General features: G+C 44.0%; 1 long non-coding RNA gene across 1 annotated transcript; it reads left to right on the top strand.

Moving 5' to 3' along the window:
• Positions 1-4,869: 4,869 nt before the first annotated feature.
• On the top strand, positions 4,870-14,723 carry LOC119806345. The gene is made up of 2 exons (XR_005284198.1): positions 4,870-4,925; positions 14,462-14,723. It is a non-coding gene; the product is annotated as an uncharacterized LOC119806345 (long non-coding RNA).
• The last annotated feature ends 7,298 nt before the right edge of the window (positions 14,724-22,021 follow it).

Raw genomic sequence — 22,021 nt, 5'->3', positions numbered from 1 at the left:
GCAGCTCGCTCCCCTCGCAAGCTGTCGCCAAAACCCGGAGCGTGGATCTGGCGCTCAGGGGACGCGGGGCTGGAGGCTGAGATCATGCGGGACCAAGAGAAACGCAGACGCAGCAGGTTTTTCCTGTCCGGAGGGAGGCGACTCCCTCCCTCCAGGTCTTTCAGAGATTGACCCAAAGCTGCGGAAGCGGGTGGTGCCTCTCCCGGACGCTCGGCCAGGCGGCGCGAGTGGCGCAGCAGCTGCTGCTCCGGACCGTAAAATTCCGCCCGTGGCGACACCTGCGCCTGCCGGTCACCCGCCCAGGGCTTCACAACGTCCCGCCCCTCTGTCCCTGAACCTCAGTAGGAACCCAGTGAATTGTGTTAATTGTCTTAATCAGCCGCCCTCTCTTCCTTCTCTCTTCGTCCGCCTGGTAGGAGACAGGAAAAGGTGGCGTTTTCCGGCGGTGAGGTCCCCGCCGGCTTGGTTGACCTGGAAAAGGACCTGGAACCCGAAGGAATCCCACGCTCAGGGCCTGGCTCCAACTCTGGGACTCTCAGGTTGCCTGGAAATCCTGGCACAACGGGGAGCCGCTCTGGAGACTTTGGCTTCCCAAAGCGGTATCAGCTTCAGGTCATCACAGGGCTGCCCCGAATCGTTCTGAAACCTTAGACTGGGGTACACGTTAAACCCAGGTCGTAAACCACTGTCGATGTTAAGGTGAAGTTGAAAAGGAAGCGGACTCAACTGCTCGGGAAAGCAAAAATACTTGGGTGGAGTGTTAAAGGCCTCAAAGAAAATAATAGTTGGCAGGTTAAATGGCCGTGAGGTCGGAAGTCAAATACAAAACTGCAGAAGCGATACCAGAATTTTGACAAGTAAAACAGCCGGTGAAGATAAGGGACCCGGCACTGTTTCTTTTCTTCAACTGAGGACTGCTCCCAAGTTTCCTTTGGCAGATACGTGGGTTCTACTCCGGATTCCTCAGAGTTTTACAGGGGTTCATATTTCAAAATATATGTTCCATTTGGCACTAATGTATATATTTTATATATGAATTTATTGAAAAATATTAAATGTTACTGGCCTAGTTAGATAAAGGTATTCTTATAAATATTTATGCACAGCTTTCATTACATATGGTATTTTAAAAGTACAAATATGCATGCACATACATTTATGAAATACCATATGAAAAATCCCTTTTACACACATAAAGACATTCTTTACACATATGTCTTGTGTGTGATTTTTTTATTCTATTGTTAGCTGCTGTTCAAAGCAGTCCATTTCCACATGCAAAGTAAATAATTTCTTTTACAGTTTGTGCAAGCATAGGGTGGCAGGTGGCTAGAGGTTAGGACTTTTAGCCCCAAACCCTGTTGTGCCCTGTTTCTGTCATTCTAGATGGTCTCTATCTATCTTTTTAAATAGGTCCTTACCTCTGAGCCCTAAACAATGCCTGTATAACCTACCTCTTTGAGGTTCCTGGTGGTGCTGGTCTAATTTGCCCTGACTTTGTTGAGGCCCTGTGTTACTTTTGTTGAACAAAGTATGCTGTGAATTGTCTTTACAAATAAGTTTGTTTCCTAACTTAGTTAGGGCAGTTTTTTAGGTTTCATGGGTTTGGACATTACTCTTGGGAGGTTTTCCTGCTAAAGAGGAAGGCAAACTTTTCTTTGAGAAGACTGGGGCGTTTCACACTCTACTCTGAAGGAGCTGGTTAAGCCTTGAAAACCATCAATGAGAAGCCTGTGACTAATATCTATAGCACACAGGACCAATGGATGAGTCTTTTTCTGTCAGTTTTGACTCTAGAGAAGAGCTGAATGTTGGGTATGTCCCTCCCCCCCTACACAATTTATACAGGATACAAAGACAGCATACCAGCATATATAGGCAGGGGCTGTCCACACCTGCTCACAACAGAGTGTGCCTGGTTCCATGTAACCTTTGCTGACCTGGTACTGGCAAAGTAGGCCAGACTAGCCTAGAACCATAGAGATCTGCCTTTCTCTGCCTCCCTTCCCCGAGTGCTAGGATTAAAGATGCATGTCACCACATCCAGAAACCCTTTTCATTTTTTGAGACAGCATCCTACCTGGCCTACCTAGCCTGGCCGCCAAAATCCTACAGAGCCAAGAATGACTTTGAACTCTTTCTCCTGCCTCAGCCTCTAGAGGGCTGGAATTCCAGGCATGCACTGCCTTCCCTGGCTGGCTTGCAGCCGTTTTTTCTTTTCAATTCCTTATCACCTCTTTAACTTCCGCCAAATGAAGCCAGCCCAGGCTGGTGTTGGCTCCACTGGCTTGGGTGGGGTGGGGTGGGGAGAGGAAGGGTACGCAGAACCCTGTCATGTGGGCTTTCGTGTCAGGCTGCATTTCTCCGTCTCTTGCTGGCTTTTCACTCAGCTTTGACCATACCAGACTCCAAGCTGCCCGCAGTTTCTGTCCGTGGAGCCCTGCCCTCCATCCATCCACGGCACTTTCCCCTCAGCTTCAAAGACTCCTTTCTCTGTTCATCAAGATCTTTTTTTTTTCAAATAAGACTTCAAGGGTGAGGCTTTCCCTCCTCTAAAATAGCAGCCCCGCCCAAATTCCCTTTCCCTGAATAAGGCAGGAAGAACAGTTTCTTCAGGACCTGGCCTGACTCATCTGTATTTACCGTCTCGGTTATGGCTTGTTTCTGTAATGTGCGGACATAAAGTATTCTGTGGTCTGTGTACCTAAAACAGGGCCGGGCACATAGTAGGAGATCAGTAAGAGCTGCTGGATAAAAACCCCTCCATAGCAATCAGCAGCGAGTATGAACGTCCTGCTTACGAACTCTAGAGCTATGGGATAATGTTATATTACACATTCCTGGGATACACCGCGCGAGTGCTGAGACCAAAATTTCAGTTCCTTCTCTTTAGTCTAACGGAACAAGAAATGCAAAACACATGTAACGTTTTAAGTTCTAAAATTCAAACATTTGAAAGTAAGGCTCACAAAAAAAATGTCTTTATAGTCCATGTATAATGCATAACTATTTTTCTTCTGGCAAAGCTGAAATGTACTCATGTGTGCTCAGCTGGGGTTTTCCTCCCCGAATGCCACATTCAGACTGAACTGAAGCACGCATGTTCTCCATTACTTCCCCCCAAGTTAGATCTAAGTGTGGGGGTTTGGGGAGGTGCGGTGTTAAGAAAGTGGAAGGTTGAGACTTTTTATTTGACGGTGCTCCGGATGAAACCCAGGGCGCATGCTGGGCGCTTATTCTATCACTGATCTTCAGCCCCGGCTGATCTGTAACTGCATCTCCAGCTACGGCTTGGAGATCCCCTTGGCTCATAGATTGTAACTGCCCTTGAGAGGAACTACACTAACCCGCACTAATGAATTGGCTTCACAAGTTGCCAAACTGCTAAGACATTTTTTAACCAGCGATTTCCTTGTAAATAAAGACGCTCAAGTGAACTTTTGGTTAAGGGCCTGAGTTGTTTCATCTAATCAAACAGAGCAGGAAATGGTATATTCGAGACTATGTTAGCTTGCAGACTGTAGGCCTGGTATACAGCCCTACACAGGGCAGAAAGTCGGCCTGGGACTTGAAGACATTTGTGCGAGCTTAGTAGCGCAGGTCAGTGCAAATTTAATTTGTGCATGAGACCTTCAGATATAGATGCAGCTGTGACCTAGACAATCGTTAGTAGAGACTAGTGACTGATGATGAGCATTGCTTAAGGTTTATGTAACCTTTGTTGCCCTTAATATATATCTCATCTATTTACATACCTCTCTTGGCATCTTTGGTTTCAGGTTGTTTTGTTTCTTGAGTAGTGTCTTAGTTAGGGTTTACTATTGCTATGAAGGGACACCATGACCATGGCATCTCTAATGAAGACAACATTTAATTGAGGGTGGCTCCCTTGCAGTTTCAAAGGTTCGGTCCATAATGATCATGAAGGGGACTATGGAGGCATGCAGGCAGATGTGCTGGAGCTGAGAGTGCTACCTACATATTGCAGTCAACAGGAAGTCAACTAATTGTTACATAGGTAGTAAGGTGCTTGGACTTGTAATCTGCAAGCTACCAAGTTAAGAACAAGAACAACAAACCTTTTTTTCACGTTCCAGAAGAGATCTGAGGCTACTTACATGGCTTTTGTGTACAATGAGTCATTCTTCAATCCACTTCCTTCCCCAGCTTTGAGAGTATAATTAATTGAATCATTGTTATCATGATCTCTGGATATGTTCTTTCTCCACGTATGTATGTCTGCCTCTTAGCTGTCTTCAGGTTTCTGCTTTATGTTAGCTCCCCAGAGGCTTTCCAAGATAAAGTCTTGACCCCTTTATCCCTTTACCTTCTCAATCTTCTCCAAAGGACTTTTTACCTGTCGTACCGATTGTGGGTTTGTTTATTGTCTGCCCTGGCCCCACATCATCTGAACATAACTTGTAGGAGGACAGAAGCATTGCCTACTTGATTCACTGCTGCACCCAAGCCCTTGATCAATAGTTGGCACATAGCTGGGATTTAAGCGGTTTTTGAAAGAGTAAATAAATCCCTAGTACTTATCACCTGCCACATGATGTTTGTTGAATGAAACAATGCTTTGATGAGCAAATGACAGAAAAGATTTGTGATTCCCTCCAGGTTGTACAGCTAGTGAGCAATTCCTTTACATAGATCTCAATTCCGACTTATTTCATGGAGAAATGAGATGGGGGGCATGAATATCTGCTGTGTGATGTGGGAGAGTCTTCTGTTTGTATTGATTTTATTCGTTAATAAAGAAACTGCCTTGGCCCATTTAATAGGCCAGCCCTTAGGTGGGTGGAGTAGACAGAACAGGAAGAAGGAAGTGAGGTAGATGGCTCAGACAATTGCCCTGCCTCTCCTCTCTCTGAGACAGTCACCATGAAGCCAGCCACCAGGTCAGACATGCTGAATCTTTCCCGGTAAGATACCACTCGTGGTGTTACACAGATTATTCGATATGGGTTAGTCAAGATGTGAGTAAGAGGCAGAAACTAATGGGCCAGGCAGTGTTTAAATGAATACAGTTTGTGTGTTGTTATTTCGGGGCATAAGCTAGCCAGGCGGCCGGGAGCCAGGCGGGAATGCAGCCCGCTCTCCTTGCTACAGCTGTGATAATCTCCGTGTTTTCTCTCCTCCATGGGCACGGAAAAGACACACCCATAAGCCTCCCAGCACACACAAAACAAACCCTCGCAACCGCAGATGCATGCAGTCGCCAAGGTCTCTCTGCCACCAGCCATTTTTCTTGTTACCCAGAGTCCAAACTCTCATTGCACAAAGACAGCTCCTCTTCTGAGGGTTTATTACAGGCCACTCAACTAGGATTCCCACCACCAAAGAACCAGGAAATAGACTCTAGAGTACTCACAGGGCCATCCTGGCATTTATATCACGGAAAAAGTTATCTAAATATTTGTGAATGTGACCTTCAAATACAGGTGTGGGCCCAATCTGATTACTACTGCAAACCAGTGACTAAACAATATTTGCGAGCCACAAGGGATGGCAATGCTCCTCTTCTTCTCAGGGCCCCAAGGTGGTTTACTCTCAGGGACCAGCACCTCACTTGGCTAATACTCTGGGCTATTGAATACCTCTCCTACTTGGTGGAGTGCTTGTTTGATAGATTTTTCACCTGGCTGTTTACTTTCTAGGTAACAACAGACTTAACAAGTTGGTTAGCAATGGGAGGGAACCCTGCCACATATTCAACCCACATTCTTGAGGTGCCCACTTTGTGCCAACCTACCAGGCTAGTACACCAGTCCTCTGCTTGGCCTGACCTATATCTCTTTCTCCTGTCCACAGCACGGGACTGTATATGGAAGCTGTGGTTTCAAAGCCTTCAAATAGACTTTCCCCGGGGCATCTAGACACCTCTGGCTGTGTCTCGCAGCTCTTTTCTGAGAGCCAGGAGACGTTCAAATTGGGCACCTATATGAGCATAGGAGAGGTGACTGACACACAGAAAACCTTTGCTTTGCATCTCAGCCCAGAAATGCTGTGACAGCCACACAACACTGAACTCTAAACTGTTCCAGGGGAGTCATCCTCTGAGAACCTAAAGTAAAATCTTTGCCCCATGAAGGACCTAGGACTTCCTTGTATTTTTAAAATCATATCTTTGTTATTGCCAGTGGTAAGTCTGTCTAGAAAGCAAAGATAAGAGTTGTATTCATTCATTCCATTATGTTGGAACTCCTAGGATTTATAGCGCAGATTTCTTTGCTAGTGAACATGTTCTAATGTTCTTATTGTCATTCAGCTTCTGTTTATTGAACACCAGAATTTGAGGCACCGTGACAGGAACTACAAGAGTTACAAAGATGAACACACTTCCAACTCAGGGGTAATTTGAACTTGAAGTGATGATAAAAATAAGCATATAACTGCTAATGCAAGACAATATGCAATAAACATCAGCTTCATATTTTACAAGCCCCTAATAACAACATACATTCCTCGTTTTCTTCTCTCTCTGTTTCTGTCTCTCTGAGACAAGGTCTAACTATGTGGACAAGGTTGACCTCAAACTCACAGAGAGTCTCCTTTCTGCTGTATTCTGATATGTTATCTGATGATGGAACAATACACACGAGATTAGAATCACATGACATCAATAATAAAGGCCGTGTGGTGTGAAGCTGACACGGGGCTATACATGAGCACTTTGGAAGGTTCCTCCTATGGAAATGGAATTCTAGGTGGGACCTGTGATGAGAGTTCCAGGTGCAGCTGTCCCTGCTGTGTGCAAGTGGGGAGCCTTTTCTTCTTAGCGCCCCACCCTCTTGCCAGAGTGTACTGAGATTCCTTCCTGACTCTTCTGGGCTCTGTTTATGGGCTCAGTATTTATGTCCCCAAACTCATGCATTAAGAATCTTAATCCTTGAAGTGATGGTTTTAGGAGGTGGGTGGGGCTCATGAGAGGAGATTAAGGGCACCAGGATGGAGCCCTTGTGATTAGGGTTAGTACTTAGAAAAGAACCTCCAGAGAGAGCCCTCTGTTCTTCCGCAATATGAGATCACTGTGAAGACAGCTGCCTGGTAACCAGAGAGTGAACCTTCACTCAGTGCAGACCTTGACCTTCGTTTTGGACTTTCCATCCTTCATAACCTAGACAGATGGTTTCTGGAAGCCACCCACAAAGCAGTCAGTAGGGTACCTGGAAGGAATGGGCTCTTGTGAGCCCAGGCAGCTTGGTAGATGGTGATCATAGCAGCCATTTCTAGTGTATGTGCTTTCAGGTTAATAAATGAATGTTTTCTGCTTACTCCTAGTCCACAGAGTTTGGGGAACTTAAAGACAAATATTGCCCCCCAAAAACGCACTAGTTGTGATGATTACCAGATGACGGCCTTGCCTGGCTTTCCTTTGATGTTTCTTTCCTGGAATCAAAAGACATAGGTGTATCTGCTTATCTAAAGATCGCCAGAGTCAGGCAGCGGTGGTGCACGCCTTTAATCCTAGCACTCAGGAGGCACAGGTGGACGGATCTCTGTGAGTTCGAGACCAGCAGGTACTATAGGCTTTCAGAGCCAGGTCTTGTCATTGAGAGATGCCCTTGAAGGGGAGTGTAGGACCCTGTTGTAGTGAGAAGCGGCGGGCTGTGTCCCGCCACCCGGCTAGCTTTACCCAAAATAATTACACGGAAACTGTATTCTTTTAAAACACTGCCTGGCCCATAGTTTCAGCCTCTTATTGGTTAATTTTCACATCTTTCTTTAACCCATATTTAGTAATCTGGGTAGCACCACGAGGTGTGGCTTACCAGGAGAGATCTTAACCTGCGTCCATCTCGGAGAGGAGCAGCATGGAGACTCCTATGGCGACTGCCTGAAGCATCTCCCCAACTCTACTTCCTTGTTCCCACAATTTTGTTCTGTCTACTCCACCTACCTAATTTTCTGTCTCTTAAAGGGCCAAGGCAGTTTTCTTTATTAATTAACCAATGAAAGAAACATAGACAGATAACTCTCCTCCATCACCCTGTCTTATCATTCACCCATCATACACTCTCATCTGTTGCTATTGATTCCATTAACTATAGACCAAAAACAACTGGTCTAGAATCTTCACTATTAGACAATAAACCTATTCTCTTAAACCTAATTGTCTCAGGGACTGAAAAGATAGTTTAGAGTACAAAGTACTGGCTGTGAGAAGGGGATGACCTCACCTCCATCCCAAACCCACAATAAAAGGAGAGAACCAGTTCCTGAAAATTGTCCTCTGACATCCATTGGTGTGCTGCAGCACACACACGATAATAATAATAAATAAAAAATTAAAATTAAAGTTAATTATCTCAACCATTTCATTTTAGGAATGCAAAACCAATCAATACTGCATCTCCCCAGCTAGATCATTCTGTTAGTAATAAAGATTCTTAATATAGAAATTCTAGTTTTTTAAAAAAATTTTTACAGATGGCATTCCTTGTATTTACAATGGAGCTGTCACAAAGATAAGAATGGGAAAGTGCCCTGAGTTATGACTGTGGGAAGGTCACGGCTTCCAGAAAAACACATGCTGTGGATTCAGCAGCCAGGTTCAGTCTCCAGCTCTCACCACCAGGAGGTCTTGTGACCTGGGGTCACTGTATGGCAGCTCTCAAAGCTTTACGTTTTATCTGTAAGGGTGGCCTTGGTGTGGGGAGGTTTTTGCGGCACATATTTTGAAAGCGATGTGAAGATGAATGTGTCTGCCTTATTCTCAAATGTATGCCCGTGTCTGTTTTAGCTACCTATGTGCGGGAGCAGCCCCATTCACCCCGCGTCTCTGGGAACACTTTCTATTATGGAGTCTGTAGAGCAGATGTGCCTGGGGTGGCGAAAGCATCAGGGTCAGGCTGGGAGAGAAAGCCTAGCACCTAAATCCTAGCAGAGAAAAGGGAAACAGAGCGTAGATCACCCAATGGTGAACAGAGGAGGCATCTGTAAACATTGAGATTCTGCGGTGTGCAGGAAGAGCTGAGAGATGGTAAATGGCAGTAAACGGGCAGGGCAAATCTTCCGTCTCCAGAGGGGTCACAAAGGGTCATATAACAGGTGCATGGATGAGCTTTGCAAAGCATGAAGGACAGAACAGGTGCGCCACAGTCACCCATACCAGAAGCAACCACACCTTAAACAGGTCATGAAGGAGGGGGTGTCTTAAGCATCTGGAGGAGGTTGCTGTAGCCTAGATTTCAGGAACAAGGAAGGCCAAGCTGCCTCATTAGCACCCTTGTACACAGACCCAAAAATCAGTTCCATGAAAAGAAGGCTGGCTGGAGGTACTCCAACCTCCTGGAGCCCTGCTGACTTTAGAGGGGACCACTCTCCCAAAGGCTTGGCAAATTCCTTGAGACCGGGAACCACTTGTCTTAGTGTTTGCCTTTTATATACAAACCAAATCTAAGTCCACCCTCTGCCACCCCCTTTATCAGGCTCTCCTTTTGTAGACTAAGATCTCCTGGCCTAGTCACCCCAGGCCAGGGTTAGATAAGCAACCCCTTGAGTCCTGCCACAAACCCTCCTGGACAGTTTGAAGTGGCTTCATACTCCCTCGGTGGAAGGAGGCTCCTGACTTTATTCCCATACACTAAACAAACAAATAAAACAAAAGTTAAAAAACTCACCTTGCCTCTCCCTCCCTCCCTCCCTCCCTCCCTCCCTCCCTCCCTCCCTCCCTCCCTCCCTCTCTCTCTCTCTCTCTCAGCATTACCTCAGTGTCCTTTAATTTGAGAATGATGAGCATGGGAGTGTCAATCAAGTGGAACAAGATGAAGGTTTCTACATCCCACACTCCACTTCGGAGAGGACCCCAGAGAACCAGCCTTTCTCCTTGAGCCTAAGCCACCTCCAACTGTCTGTAGCACTTTGTGTCAGTGACTCAAGTCTCCTGTTTAGGTTTTAATGTTTACAGACAAGGTTGTAGTATTTCAAGCAGTGTCAAATAACAATGGGATGTTAAACCACCAATTAAAGTGACCACCCCTTCTCATCCTGACACCCCTATACACACACGCACGCACGCACGCACGCACACACGCATGCACACAGACACACACACACACAAATGCTATTAAGGATCCAGAGAGCTTTGTAGGATAATAGAAACTCTCAATCACTGAAGGCATGAATTCAAAACAGTAATTGCCACTTTAGAAAACAGCCAGGAAGGTCTTTGACAGAATTAAACACTCTATCACCAGCCGACCCACACCTCACACTACCAGCAAAGTCAAGAGCCACATAAAGGCCAGTGCCAGAATGTTTATAACACTTGGCTTATAGCTTCCCCCAGACTGGTAATGCACATTGCACGACACCCATCCAGCAGAGAGGTTATCAAATCACACAAAAGCCCAGAGGAATCTCACATACCTGTTGCTAAGGGAAAGAAGTCAGGACTGAAAGTGACATACCATCCACCCGATCTACATGACATTCTGAAAATGCAAAACTCTTACAGAGCGGCTAAAAATAATAAATGCTTTATAGGGACTCCAGGTAAGAGGAAGAGGTGTCTACAATACTCCTGGTCATGTCATCAACGCAGTAAATCTCATTTGTGCGGCTATCAGGCTAGAAGCATGAGACTATACACGTGTTAAAGCCCATGGAACTTTACAGAATAATGACAAACTTTATGCAAGATTTAAAAATTCACTTAGGAGGTTGGAAGATTTTTTGGATGGAGTTTAAAGTATGACAAAACAACCTATCTGTGAGGCAAATGATGAAGTAACTTCACAGAGGTGGAATGGGAAAGTGTTGACCTAAGTGAATCTTAGGGAAAGGAATGGGTCCATAAGATTAAAGCCTGCTAGTTCACCACATTGTTTTCTATTGGGGTACAGGTTAACAATTACAGAGTGCTGTAAACTAGACTGGAGTTAATCAGTTGAGAAAATAGAGAACTGGAATGGAAGTTTGGGTCCTCATTGTAGGAGGCAGAGGGTGCAGGCTTGCAAGACGTGTCTCTGTGGGCTGGAGCTGGAATGTTAGCACATATATATTTAACATAATGTAGATACTGATGATTCCAAATAGAATTTTTTATAGACCTATGACTATGCATGTAGGTTGACATGGACACACGTCAACACATGGATATACAAACGTGGGGTGGAACCTAGGAGCCATAGCATCACAGCTGCATGGAGAACACGCAGATCTTGATCTTTAACCCTATTCTCCAATAAGAGAAGCAGGACTCCTTAAAGAACTGGCTGGTTCTTGGAGGGGCTGATGAAACATATGGGTGAGCCTTGAGTATCTGGTAGTTCTAGAAGAAGAAGAAAAAGAAAAAGAAAAGACTCCTGCAAAACACCATGATTATGTGAAAGGAACACAGGAGTTGACACAAAGTTCCTAGGGGTCAGTTCTAGAACAATCTGAGCAGCATCTTAAAGTAGAATGAGTTATGGTCTAGAACATATAATCAATATCCGCAAGACTATGTGAATGACTGAATAATCAAGTAAATGGGGCATAGCTCCTGTCAGAATAGTGTCAAATCGGTTACGTAGTGACTCAGTCACTGAAAAAGTAGATTAAAAATCCTTGCTGCTTCATTGCAGGCCGATCTATGTGACTTCATTCAAAGAGCACATTTTGAAGGGGAGGGGACAGTAGGCAAAACTAGTAAACCCTCATCCAGACAGGTGGCTGAGATCAACATCAATAGTCACAACTCCTGTTGCTAATAGCAACCATTGTGTAATGTCATCAGAATTTGCTTTGTCTCTGTGATCTTCTCCTTCCCAAGGCATGGCCTCCATCCAATATTGAAAAAAATAAAAATAGAAGCCAGTTTCTAACTGAGGGAAATTTTACTTCAAAGACTCTGGAGAATGCCAGATGTGGAGGTGCATGTCTGTAAGCCCAAAAAACTGGGGACTGAGCTGAGAGGATTGTGAATTTAAGGACAGCTAGGTTACCCTGTCTCTAAACAGACCCCCGAGATCATCAAAACCCAAGACAATACTAGAGAGTGGCTCCATAATGTTAACTGAGTTTTCTATCCTGCCTGGTTCCCACAGTCATTAAGTCCCAAAGAAATCACACAGAGGTCAACATTAGTTATGAACTGATTGGCCCATTAGCTCAGGCTTCTTATTAACTCTTCTAATGTATAATAGCCCATTATTCTTGTCTGTGTTAGTCACATGGCTCAGTACCTTTTTCAGCGAGGCAGTTACATCTTGCTTCTTCTGTGGCTGGTCAGGACTGCACAGGAATGGACTTCCTCCTTCCCAGAAATCTCCTGTTCTCATTGACCCACCTCTGCTTCCTGTCTGGTTGTCTCTCCCCCACCCACCACATACTTTCTTCCTGGCTACTGGTCAATTAATGTTTATTTAAAATTTAATTGGCAGAACACAGACCACCGTCCCACATCACCATAAATACAAGCCTGAGAAGACATCATAAGTAAAAAGCAACAAGGAGTGTTGTATGGCATCCAGGCACAGACAAGATACTGGCAGATACCAAGGAAACTTGAAAAAAATGAGGACTTGAATTAAAATAGCATTTCATGTTTGGCAAGGTGATTCAGTGGTTAAGAGTACACACTGCTGTCACAGAGGACCTGAGTTGGATTCCCAGGGCCAGAATTTGGTTCCTCACACCACGCCAAAGTGCTCACAACTACCCATTACTCCAGTTCCAGTCACCTCCAAGGGCACCAGGGCAACAACACACACACACACACACACACACACACATTCACAATTTAAAACAAAGTAAAATCTTTAAAACAGTACTTCAATATTGGTTCATCAATTTATCAATTTATACAAGTAGATAATGTTGATGTAAAATGTTCATAGGTGAGAATGGTATATTTGCAAATAAAATAATTTATTTGCAAATCTACAACTATTTAAGAAGATTTCTTTTTTTGTAAAACAATGCTCGTAAGGAGAAAAGGGGATCCTCATACACTGCAGGTGGGGATGTAAAATAGTCCAGCCGCTATGGAGAGTCCTCAAAAAACCCAGCTACACCACTCCAAATCAGCAAGCCACAGAGACACTTACACAGCAATTCACAGTAGCTAAGTTATAGACCAACCTAGAGTATAACAAGAGAGGGATGGATAAAGAAAAGGTGGTTGCCAGCAGTGGTGGCACACACCTTTAATTCCAGCACTCAGGAGGCAGAGGCAGGTGGATCTCTGTGAGTTTGAGGCCAGCCTGGTCTACAGAGAAAGTTTCAGGACAGCCAGGGCTATACAGAGAAACCCTTCTTTAAAAAAAAAAAAAAAAAAAAACAAAGAAAGGAAAGAAGGAAGGAAGAAAAGTTGGCATATGTACACAATGAAATTATTTCTACTCATTAAGAAGAATGGAATTATACCTGCAGGAAAATGGAGGCAGCTGACATAATCATATTAAAAAAAATTAAGCCACTTGCAGAAAGACAAGTGGAATCTTCTTTCTCTTATATGTGGTTACCAAGGTTTATATAGACACAATAAAAATTGTGTGCCTAAGTATGATATGAAAGTAGGGTGTAGCTGTCTTGGAGAACAGGGAACCTAGTAGGAGGGGTAAGGAGGGAGAAAGGGAAATGTAGAGGGTGGGGGGTATGCTCAGTGTAGCCTGCATTTGTATGAAATGTCATACCCAATGGATATGTACAATGAGAAAAGTTAATCTGGGGGAAAGGCTCAGAAGAGGGTAAGTGCTCTGATACTTTTAAAGATGATTCCTGTCTTCTATTCGTTTTTCTATAATTTAGGGCTTATGAATTTAGCCTCTTTAAATAATAAAACGATAAAATTAAAAAATTAACTCATAAACAAAGAGATGAAAATATTCAGTAAACATCAAACAACAGAAAACTGTAATTAACAATCCAACAAAGTAAGCCAAAATTTAAAGCGTGAAGGGTATCTATATACATATAAAAATATAATATTCCATTTTTAGATTTATTCGTATTTATTTGTAGTGATATTTGCTTTGATGCAACAAATAAAGCTTGCTGAAATATCAGAGAAGCAGAGTGGCCAGCCACTAATTCTTACTTCTCCTGAATCCTTAAACCAAAGGGGCGATCCTGTCCCTATGAATCCTCAGACTGAATGCTCAGTCTGAATGCCCTGAGTTCCTGTCTCCTCCCACCTTATATTCCTCTCCCCATCCAGCCATATCACTAGTGCTATGATTAAAGACATGGGATCCCAAATGCTGGGATCATCTTTGTGTGAACTCTGTTTCTCTTTAAGACAGATTCAATCTCATGTAGCCCAGGGTGGCGTTGAACTAACAGAGAGATCCTTCTGCCTGTGTCTCCTGGGATGAAAGGTGTGTGCCACCAGTCCCTGACCTCTAGTGGTTTAGCTTTGCACTCTGATATTCATGAAAGCTTTATTTGTTAGATCACAAACAAAATATCACTACATTTATGTATGTGTGTGTGTGTGTGAATGTATGTAATTTATGTGTAATGCTTTCAGAGGCCAGAAGAAGGCATGTGGTCCCCTGGGTGGAGCTGGAGTTAAAGGAAGCTGTGAGTCATGTGATGGAGGTGCTGTGAACCAAATTCAAGTCCTCTGGGAGAGCAGGGAAGACTTTTAACGGCTGACCCATCTCTCCAGCCCAAGATTCCATGTTGCTTTTCCAATATGGTTGATAAGAGTGGCCTTATGTCCATTGTGGTTGCATTATGGGAATGAAAACATGAAATCTCCATGACAAAATAAACTCAGCTCATCTGTATTGGTATATTTCTTCAATATACAAAGTACTACTGAACTGGAAACAATGGAACATAGAAGACTTTAGAGCACAGGTTCTCAGCCTGTAGGTTGCGACCCCTTTGGGGTCGAAGGACCCTTTCACAGGGGTCTCATATCATATATCCTGCATATCCAATATTTACATTATGATTTGTAACAGTAGAGTTATGAAGCAGCAACAAAAATAATTTTATGGTTGGGGGTCACCACAACATGAGAAACTGTATTAAAGGGTTGCAGCATTAGGAAGGTTGAGAACCACTGCTTTAGGAAATTCTGGTGAATCTGGACTCTTACCTCTCAATAAATAGGTGAGTAGATGTGGGATCTTTGATAAGAGGCTCCTGTTTCCCTTGGCCCAGATTTGGCCACCATGTGGCTCTTTGGGTGACTGGTTTATGAGTTCAGGTCATTTTAAATGTTTGGCAGTCTCCTTGGGAATTATATAGACTATTATCTTTATCATCGCTAAGGAGACGGGGGAGAGGGTAGTCCTGGAAGCTCTTGTGGATCCCAAGTATCTCATGAGCAAAGAGAGAACAAGCAACCTTCTGCTTCCTGGGGAGTGGAAGGGCTTTCTCCTGGTGCAATGCTGACATTTACATCCCCCTCCCTCACAGTTACAGTGGTTTCCATTTATCCATCTCTTTCCTACAGAAGGGTTGAGATGTGCAAGGCCTGTCCTGGGAACTGTGACAACAGACAGATCAATTAAACATGGGCCTCTCTGATCTTTCCTCAAGGAGCTGATAACCCATAAGGAAATGGTCTCACGTAAATAATAAAACAAGAGAGAGTGATCATTGGCAATTAATATTGCCGAGTAGATATCATTATTCAGTTTTCCTCTGCTACTTATTAAAATGGACGGGATCCTATGAAGCTATTTACCTGTCAGTCACACCCAATTACACCTTTGGTTAAAGTCCTCATAATGTTCTACTCGCGTCTTTCATTTATACTCTTCCACGGTCTGGTTAGTCATCAAGTCAAATACATGGGAACACCTTACAATGGCTTCTCACAGCCATTAGGATAAAACATGCTGCATTTAGCTGACTGCAAACATCTTCTTTGGGCCTGTTTACTGCTACAGCCTCATCTGCCCATTCCCAGGTTCCAAACAGGCCTTTATGGTGTATTATCCTATACCATCATGGTCTTTCACCCTATTCGGGACTCCCTGCCTGCCTTCCCTCCAGCCCTCCATCTGTCCACTCAATGTTCTTTACATCTCAGCAGCAGAATCATCTTTTTATAAGGGTCCTGCCCACTGGGCTGCTACCCTTCCTCTGGGCTACTACAGTTCTGAGCTCCTCACGACTCTGTCCCATATATTAGCTTCTGGAATGGGCACCCATGTCCTGTCCTTCACAAACCCTTACTCATCCTTAGACCGCCCCTTTGGTAGCCCTGCTCCCTTTAGAGTTAATCACCCCTCCTCTGATTAGTCATTAAGGCTTTGTTTATCTCTCCATTATAACCCTGGGTTGTCTGGGCCTTACATTATTTACTATTGTGTGTTGTATAGTTTTTGTTATTGACAGAGTGTCTCAATAACTATGGAGCCAGGGGTGATCTTGAACTTCTAGCACACCTGCTCCCATCTCCTCCCTCCTCCCCTTTATCTCGCCTATTTTCAAACCAATTCAGAAGACACTACTTATCTACCTCATCATAGTTCAGCACAATACCAGGCAGGACACATGATTAAGTTAATTACCCTTCGTGCGGTTACTTGGGCCTCTAGGCAACCAAACATCTCAAGGTAGGTGTAAAGGGTGTTTTAGTTGGCCCCATTTCTGCACATTCTAACAGGTCATACCAGTCTGTTTAAGACATGATGAGCCACACACAACCAAGAGACAGGAATTCATAGCATGTTTATTTCGTCTCTCAAGGTACCTATTCTGCCTTCGTGAGGAAGCACACGGAAATAGTTTGGAGCCGAATCTGCGACGCACAAGGGCAGCTTGTCAACCACACCATTGTTTTCTGTTGGAACTAGCAGGCAGCTTCGGCTGCACATTCCTGGGACATGAATAATATCAGTTGTGATTACAACTTCAGTATCTCATTCATCACCAATCCTGTAGACACTGAATATAGCCTAATTAGGAAATGCGAAGCACCCTTTTCTGGGAAGGAGTGGTGAAGGGGGAGGAGAGGGATCCTGGCTTCTCCCCGCATGGGTGGGTCTCACTGGGAGTCACACACAGGTTGGGATCTGACAATTTTCAAGGGTAGAGGTGGCCCTGTCCGGTCATGTTCCTCACACCATCAGCAAGAGACTGAGGAAGAGCCGCAGTTGGGAATGGGACACCTGGACTTCCATTCTAGAAGGCTCTCTTTAATGCACTGTGCCGGAGATGTCAGGATTGATAAGCCAATCAAATGAGTATTAGCATACTAATATAGCAGCTAGCTCGCCCTGACTGCCATGTTTGTTATTTACTGCCCTGGACTCCTCTCAATAGGAACTCTAAAGGTTTTGCTGGCTATTCCTCATCTGTTCGCTTCCTCTTATGCTTGCTCATCTTTTCGTGGCACTGAGGAGGTAGCGCTCTGTCTTCCAACATGCAGACAGTGGAAGACTAAGAATGTCCACTGGTACAAGGGACAAGCTACTGTCCTTTCCTCTGTACACAGGGGCACAAGTAAGCAGCTTTGTCTCTTTGCATTCCGCCAGCTTTGGTGAGACCCTGCTAGGTTGTTACTTACCCCGTATCCCAGGTACTCTGGCATTTAGCATTTACATATTGACTGGCAAGAAGAAAGAAGAGGCTTATAGCCATTTGGACATTGAAAGACAGTCACCTGCTCTGGGAATGAGCATCCAGCCCTAATTAACTGATTTCACTTACAGAACTTTAACCTTGCTTTAAAAAGCTAAAGTAGAAGCCAGGCTATGGTGGTGCATGCCTTTAATCCCAGCACTTGGGAGGCAGAGGCAGGTGGATCTCTGTGAGTTCGAGGCAGCCTGGTCTACAAGAGCTAGTTCCAGGACAGGCTCTAAAGCTACAGAGACCCGGTCTCGAAAAACTAAAAAAAAAAGAAAATGGATCATCAACATTTGAACTTTGCCAGATCCTAGCCCATGTGTTTCCATCAGTGAGACACACACAATGTCAGGAAGAAGCTGGGATTCCTTTCTTTCCCTTAATACACACCCACATGCCAGCTTCTGTCCACACAGTATTGACATTATCATCTGTCTCACCTTGACCATGTGTGAGCTTCAGTGGTCTATGATATGTTGCTGATAAGACCTATGATCTCAGCAACCCAGGTCATTCAAATTCCTTTTCTTGAAGTACCCAGTTAAGCCAACCTACAACGTCCTTGTGGTCTGACATCTAAGTGTCCAAGTGTTTCTATACCCTTCATTTCATAAAACTTGGCTTCCCTGGAACTTCTATCCCTGCACTTTCGTTGGTGTTTCTCTCCCCAGAATAAGAACCTGGCCTTGGAAAGGATTTTCATGAACTACTAGATCCTACTCACTTAATTTTGTCAACCGGCCATAACCAGGGAGTGGCTGTTCTGCCACCCTGTCTTCTCACTCGGTGCTTGCTGCTCTGTCTAGATGCTGTTTAATTACCTTGGTTTCCATGCGTTATTTACTTGTGTCAATTGTTCTTGTCACTTTGGTCCTCCCCTGGCCCAGATGTTTTACAACTGCATCTACTTTGCTCTGAGTGGCCACCCTTTACTAAGATGTCTCACAAGTGGAAGACGAAAAGCTTTGTTACAACTATTGCTTTGCTGTTAGGGAAAAGGAGGCTCAGAGGAATTTGGTGGCTTTACTTAATGTACATTTAACAAATGTCAGAGGCAGGCCCCGATTCTCTAGATACTTCACTGCTTGCCTAAATCCATAGCGTTTGTTCTGAATATCTTAATGGTGGCTTTGAAAATTAAATTAGGACAAAGTAAAAAAAAAAAAAAAACCAAGATTTAGGAAATCAGTGTTGTATTGTGATTATTATCAGTTGATAAACTTCTTCCAGGTGATAATATATTTCTTCTGGATATTTCCAAATTGTTGAAACAGAACAGCTAGCACTTCCATACTCAGATGAAGTTGCCACATAGGGGAAAGGGTGACAATGTCTACAGATGCCAGGGATGAACAAGTAAGGTCCCAAAAGTTCCTCTGTAGTTATTTAGAAGGGAGGCTTCCGTGTTCCAAACCAATAACACTATAACTGTGGTTAGGTTCTTGGGATAGCCTATGGGATAGCCCACAACATCTGATTAAATGGTGATGCCACCAGGGCACACACTGTAATTCACCACGTAGCTGAAGTAATGCCTGTGTTATGTTATTGTGACACAACAGCCAAGGTCCGAATCTGTGAGGGAGTATTTGTTTCAAGTGTTGGTCTCTGTGGAATCAGCTCCTGCCAACAGTAATGATTTGGTCACTAATGACGCAAAGCAGGGAAGGTTCATTTGAAAAATTTTCTTGAGTTTTTGTAACTGAAGTAACTGGTTTTCTAAGAGAGAGACAAGAAGCTATCTGGGAGAGAGGTAGGTGCTGTGACAGGAGACCATGCATGGGCGTGAGGTAGGGAAGCATCAGGAACAGGCAGTCGCGGTGTTAGTAGGGTCAGACTTTACTGAGGGCAAGAAGAGCAGAAGAGGAACTGGAAGCTGATAAAGGACTGTAGGCACTGTGGCCTTAGAAGGTATGCGATCTTCTGTGATAAACAAGGTGACTGCTGGAGACTTTGACCTTCGGGAGTTTAGAGAGGAATTTTCCTGTGAGAACAGTGTATGTGATTTAACTCTAACAACGGGTGGGATGACTAATTAGCAACTGATCTTCACTAGGGAATGAAGAATGAAGTCTGAGAATGGACAAGAAACCAAATGCTATTCCTACTGAGAAGGTTTTCATTGTACTGGCATATTGGGGTTGGTGGTGGAATGGTTGGGATACATGAGGATAACCAAGCTGATAATATATTATATATGATACACTTACATGATAATATATCATAAATATGATAATGACACACACACATATATGCAAGTAGTCAGGGTAATTGAGCAACGTTCATACATAATGCACAACAGGAAAAAATCAATCTGCAGAGAAGAAATAGATATATCCCATGTTCCTTTACTTTAGTCTTTGTCCTTCTACCCAGTCATTGATAGGGGACTTTTTGAGTAGAAGAGAATTGGGTCTAAAATAAAGAAAAAAATGGAGTAGAGATTAAGGGATGGCACAATGTAAGTGGCTTCTTTCTTGGTTGGCTGATTTGTGTGGTGTTTGTGTACACACACACACACACACACACACACACATACACACACACACACGCAGAGAGAGAGAGAGAGAGAGAGAGAGAGAGAGAGAGAGAGAGAGAGAGAGAGAGAGTATAGTGGGTCTATTGCCGTGATAGCACCATGAACAAGGGAGCTGATGAAGAAAGAATTTATTGGGAGGCTTGCTTACAGTTCCAGATGGTTGGAGTCTATGACCATCATGGCAGGGGCATGGCAACAGGCAGGCATGGCACTGGGGTAGTAGCTGAAAATTTATATCTTAATCCACAAGCAGGAGGCAGAGAGAGAAAGGGAGAGAGAGAGGGGGAGAGAGAGAGAGAGAGAGAGAGAGAGAGAGAGAGAGAGAGAGAGAGAGAGAGAGAGAGAACTGGGGACTAAGCATTCAAATATGAGCCCATGAGGGCCATTCTCATTCAAACCACCATACATGGGAGAAAATCTTCACAATGTTTGTGTCTTAGTTAGGGTTTCTATTGTGTAACAAAATACCATAACCAAATAAGCAGGTTGGGAAGGAAAGTGTTTATTAGGCTTATACTTCAGCATTGCTGTTCATCACTAAAGGAAATCAGGACAGGAACTCAAACAGGACAGGAATCTGGAGGCAGAAGCTGATGCAAAGGCCATGGAGGGGTGCTACTTACTGGCTTGTTCCCCATGACTTAGTCAGCCTACTTGCTTATAGAACCAACTACCACCAGCCCAGGAATGGGCACCACCTACAATGGGTTGGGCCCTCGCCCCTGATCACTAATTAAAAAAATGTCTTACAGCTGGATCTTATAGAAGCATTTTCTCAACTGAGCCTCCTTCCCCTCCGATGACTCTAACTTGTATCAAGTTGACATAAAACCAGCCAGTACACCTGGAAATAGAAGTCTAGGTCAGTGGTAGCAACAAAATACTAGGGAGGGGATGGTATTCCTAAGAAAATGAGGAGCCAGAAGCCTAAGGTGGAGCTGATAGAGGCCTACTGGTACTGGACAACTTTTCCAGATAACAACTGGAATAACCTTCAGTGGATGAAGGCTTCACTGGGGTTGCATACGTCAGAGAATGGAGGACCCTTTTCTGTCTGACCTTCTATCAGGGTCTCTGAAGGGCAGGTTTCTCAATCCCACACTATGTATGTAGCCAGCTGGGGTCCTCTCAGAGATGCTAACTTGTTGAAGATGGATACCAGAAGGGAGATGCCTGGAGAAGGAAAGAGCCAGGAATACAGAAGCTAGTGGGGGAGCCAAGCCAGTCAGGCTGCCCCAAATATTGCTAGTGAGGTGGTAAAAAATGTACACAGGGAGTTGTCAGAGTTTGGCAAGCCTGAGGATCATTGTTTCCATCTGTCTTTTGCTGGTGCTGTTTATTGTATTGCTCCCTGTTAATTAAACTTCTATTGAAATAGTCTTGTAATGAGAGTATTGGCAGGAGAAGAAAACTGTTGTTGTTTTTTTTTTAATTTCAGATATTACTAAGCAAGTTGGGGCCACTGGCAGAATATCCCAGCCAAAGCATTAATACATTGGGCAACTAATTATGTGGAGAATGCCCAGCAGGATTTTCTGTGGTGGCTGTTACACTGAGATGAGGGACATTTTAGAAACAGGAGGGTCTCAAATGATTCATTTTAGACAGTATTGCTAAAAAAGCAAGAGTTAACAGTTAGGTGATGTGGACAGACAGCTCTGTAGTTAAGAGCACTTGTTCTTGCAGAGGATTCAGGCCCTGTTCCTAGCACCCACATGGCGGCTCACAATCACTCATAACTCCAGTTCCAGGGGATCTGTCACCCTCTTCTGACCAGCCTGGGTGCCAGGCACACATGTGGTTTTCATATATATATATGTATACATGCACACAAATAAAACAAAATAAATAAACCTAAAAGGAGTTTTTTTTAAAGTGTTAACAGTTAGAGATAAAGAAAATAGAAGCAGAACCCAAGACAATGTTCTTGACACAAAATCGGGCATATCATATAATTAT

The sequence above is a fragment of the Arvicola amphibius genome, chromosome 2 (genome assembly GCF_903992535.2).
Source record: "Arvicola amphibius chromosome 2, mArvAmp1.2, whole genome shotgun sequence".
NCBI lineage: Eukaryota > Metazoa > Chordata > Mammalia > Rodentia > Cricetidae > Arvicola > Arvicola amphibius.
The sequence above is the reverse complement of the archived record's forward strand: the minus strand, read 5'-3'. Positions and strand labels throughout refer to the sequence as shown.